The following is a 4,544-nucleotide window of genomic DNA, read 5'->3' on the forward strand; positions in this document are numbered from 1 at the left end:
ATTTAAAATACTTTTATTTTATTTGGTAAGCCAGAAAAATTGACTGGGAGCCACCTTCAGCACTGCCTCCCAGTCTGAAAGCTTGTGCCTTGCATGTGGAAACTGGGGGCTTTTACCCATGTCCTAGTTCATGGTATCTCATTTTGATTATCAAGTTGCAAGTTGTGAAACAGTGCTACAGGTATCTTGTGCCCTCTACCCCTTTCTCTATTTTTCTCTCTGCTACTAAAGCAAATAAAGACAAAATTTTGCTCCAAACTGATGATTTGATAGGCTAAAAATCATCAAATATTTAGATAAAAACATATGCAGAACTCTCCTCCATATAAGTTTGTCAACATGTTCACCACTACAAACTTAGTTGCAAGGAAACCAAAAGCAAAAATAAATGAATACAATTACATCAAATTGAAAAGGTTATATGCAGCAAAGGGAGGCTACCATAACAGATACTTCCTACAGACTCTGAGCAAAAGTTTTGTCCTACATCATAGAGTATTGATCATCAAAATACATAAAGAATTCGTCAATTAAAAAATTAAATGGTTTCAGGTGGTAGTGCAGTGGGCCAGTGAGACGGCCGGTGTACAGATCTTGGTTCAAGCCCCTTGCTCCCCACCTGCAGGGGAGTCGCTTCACAGGTGGTGAAGCAGGTCTTCAAGTGTCTATCTTTCTCTACCCATCTGTCTTACCCTCCTCTCCCCATTTCTCTCTGTCATATCGAACCATGAATGGCATCAACAATAACAATAATAACCACAATGAGGCTACAACAACAAGGGCAACAAAAAGGGGGAAAATGGCCTTCAGGAGCTGTGGATTCATGGTTCAGGCATTGAGTGAGCCCCAGGAATAACCCGGGAGGTAAAAAAAAAAAATTAGAGCAGATCGCTTTCTCTCCTCTCCTCTCCTCTCCTGGATCAACTAGGAATACCAAAGGAGACCACCCGGACCGAAACACGACAGGACTAGAATGACCACAGAAACCCAGTAAATCACCCGTGAGTACAAACACGCGTGGCTGGTGACAGAGAGAAGAGAGGGGCCTAAGGAGAGATTAAGTGACTGCTAACAGTTCGACAGTCTGTCAGTGGAGACACCACCTCCAGTCTGCTCCACCAACAAGGGGACAGCTGAAGGGAGGAAAGGACTCCCCAGAGACTCACCAAGTACAACTCTGAGTCTCCATTGCTACTACCCTCAGAATCTGGAGCAGCAACAGGGAGGGACACCAGGGCACAGAGATCTAACCGGGAAACTCAGGGGAAGACCTATACCTCGGTGGCATAGCTGAAGGGCTGTGAAAGTCTCTTTACATAACCACTGGATTATCTCTGCCACACCCTGCTTTATCTCTTGGTCAGGAGTCATTGATTAAGCCAAGAAGCCTATTGATAGTTTAAAAGCCCTCAGGCTACCATAGCCTACAGGGGAAAAAAAAAAAAGGCTTTTACACCACTGAACTCCAACTCAGGGATTGAAAAAACTGTTAACTTATATAAAATGGTTAAAACAACAAGAAAAAATAATGGAGACTCGAACCAGGACAAGAGTCCAGCTAAAAGTCCTCCAGAGGGCGAAGCACAAAACAACGAGTTCAACATCCAAACATTAGCTAAGGAAATAATAACAGGAGTGAGTAAAGAATTTGAAAAAATTGTAATCAGAACTGCAGGAACAACAAATGAGAATATGGAAGAAAATTCTAATAATCTCATGGTTATTAGAGAGCTGAAAGCTGAAATTGCTGAGCTAAGAAGGCAACTAGCTGAACAAGCTAAAACAGTATCAGAGCAGGGCAACAAAATAGATGAACTCCAGAAAGCAGTAGAGGGCAGAGAGAATAGAATCAATGAGGCTGAAGACAGAATTAGCAAGATTGAGGATGAATTAGAGACAACTAAAGAAGAAGTAAGAGCTCTCAAAAAGAGATTAAGAGATGCTGAAAACAACAACAGAGTCCTATGGGATGACTTCAAAAGAAACAATATACGCATTATTGGCTTACCAGAGGAAGAAAGAGAAGGGGAGGAAGAAAGCGTTCTCCAGGCCATAATAGCTGAAAATTTCTCTAGTCTAGACAACACCAAAGACATAAAGATTCAAGAAGCCCAGAGGGACCCAAACAGAATTAACCCAGACCTAAAGACACCAAGACATGTCATACTTAGATTGGAAAGGAATAAGGATAAAGAAAGGATCCTCAAGGCTGCAAGAGAAAAACAAAGAGTCACCTACAAAGGAAAACCCATAAGATTAGCAGCAGACTTCTCCATACAAACACTACAGGCCAGAAGAGAATGGCAAGATATCTATCGAGTGCTCAATGAGAAAGGCTTTCAGCCAAGAATACTATATCCTGCTAGATTGTCATTCAGACTAGATGGAAGCATCAAAACCTTCTCAGACAAGCAACAGTTGAAGGAAGCAACCATCACCAAGCCTGCCTTGAAAGTTCTGAAAGGTTTCCTATAAACAACCAGACCACCACAAATAGAACACATATCAAAACACTCTAAAACTCTACAAGAATGGCGTTAAAATATCTTCAATCTTTGATATCAATAAATGTCAATGGCCTGAATTCACCTATTAAAAGACACAGAGTAGGAAGATGGATCAGAAAACACAACCCAACAATATGTTGTCTACAGAAAACTCACCTAACGCAACAAGACAAACACAGACTTAAAGTGAAAGGATGGAAAACTATCATTCAAGCCAATGGCCCACAAAAAAGGGCAGGAACAGCTATTCTCATATCTGACATGATAGACTACCCTATGATCCTGCAATTCCTCTCCTGGGGATATATCCTAAGGAACACAACATATCTATCCAAAAAAAATCTGTGTACACATATGTTCTTGGCAGCACAATTTGTAATAGTCAAAACCTGGAAGCAACCCAGGTGTCCAACAACAGATGAGTGGCTGAGCAAGTTGTGGTATATATACACAATGGAATACTACTCAACTGTAAAAAATGGTGACTTCACCGTTTTCAGCCAATCTTGGATGGACCTTGAAAAAATCATGTTGAGTGAAATAAGTCAGAAACAGAAGGATGAATATGGGATGATCTCACTCTCAGGCCAAAGTTGAAAAACAAGATTAGAAAAGAAAACACAAGTCGAACCTGAAATGGAATTGGAGTATTACACCAAAGTAAAAGACTCTGGGCTGGGTGGGTGGGTGGGTGGGTGGGGAGAATATAGGTCCATGAAAAATGATGAATGAAATAGTGGGGGTTGTATTGTTGAATGGGAATCTGGGGAATGCTATGCATGTAAAAAAAAAAAAAAAAAAAAGAAGTAGAAACGCAAAGCAGAAATTGACTGAGTTTGGAGTATGGCACCAAAGTAAGAAAGCAGAAGTACACTAGAGTTTGCAGTGAGTACCTCCCTAACACTTCCTCTCCACTTTTCCAAGCTTTGGGACCAGGATTGCTCAACAATTTGTTTGGCTTTGTATGTTAACTCTCTTTTCAGTCACCAGGTTCCAGGTGTCATCAGGATGCTGGCCAGACTTCCCTGGATTGAAGACACCACCAATGTGTCCTGGAGCTCAGCTTCCCCAGAGACCCATCCTACTAGGGAAAGAGAGAGGCAGACTGGGAGTATGGACCGACCAGTCAACACCCATGTTCAGCGAGGAAGCAATTACAGAAGCCAGACCTTCTACCTTCTGCAACCCTCAATGACCCTGGGTCCATGCTCCCAGAGGGATAGAGAATGGGAAAGCTATCAGGGGAGGGGGTGGGATATGGAGATTGGGCGGTGGGAATTGTGTGGAGTTGTACCCCTCCTACCCTATGGTTTTGTTAATTAATCCTTTCTTTAATAAAAAATTAAAAAAAAAATTAAACAATCCCTGGGCATGGGTATAGAGCATAATGGTTATGCTAAGAAACTCATGCCTGAGGCTCTAAAGTCCCAGTTTCAACCCCCCAAACCACCAGAAGCCAGAGTTGGGCATTGTTATGGTGTTTCTCTATCTCTGCATCTCTCAAAAATAAAATCAACAAAAAATTATTTTAGATGATAAACAATTCTTTCAAAATAGGTTCAATACATGGCCAGAATATTCTCAAGAGATCCACAGGGACAATAGATGTCTGAAAATATCCTCAGATACTGTTTAACATGGAAGGTAAATAAAACCAACAATGTGAGATTGTCAAGCTGTAGAAGAGACAGAAACACCAAGTGTTGGAGAAGCTACTGAGTGGTCTGGGAAGTGGTTTTATGCAAAACCTATCCACTATCCTACCTTCTGTGCCCTGACAAAATACCACAGTGAATTTACAGAAAAGCGTATGTTCCTTTCCTAGGCCACAGACCTGACCTTATCTCCAGGTGGTACAGAAAGAGGAGAGTGGAGGTGAGAGGAGGCACGACCTCCCACACGCAAAGTTTGAGCCCTCTCCAAAGCACTGGAATCTCTCTTAGGGTTTAGACCCCTCCTGAGGTCAGGGAGCCTTAACCTTAGAAGCTTCTTGAGCTCCCAGGGGCTGCAGGCAGCATCACCTTCATTTCCCTTCAA

Source organism: Erinaceus europaeus, chromosome 13, assembly GCF_950295315.1.
Source record: "Erinaceus europaeus chromosome 13, mEriEur2.1, whole genome shotgun sequence".
Classification (NCBI taxonomy): Eukaryota; Metazoa; Chordata; class Mammalia; order Eulipotyphla; family Erinaceidae; genus Erinaceus; species Erinaceus europaeus.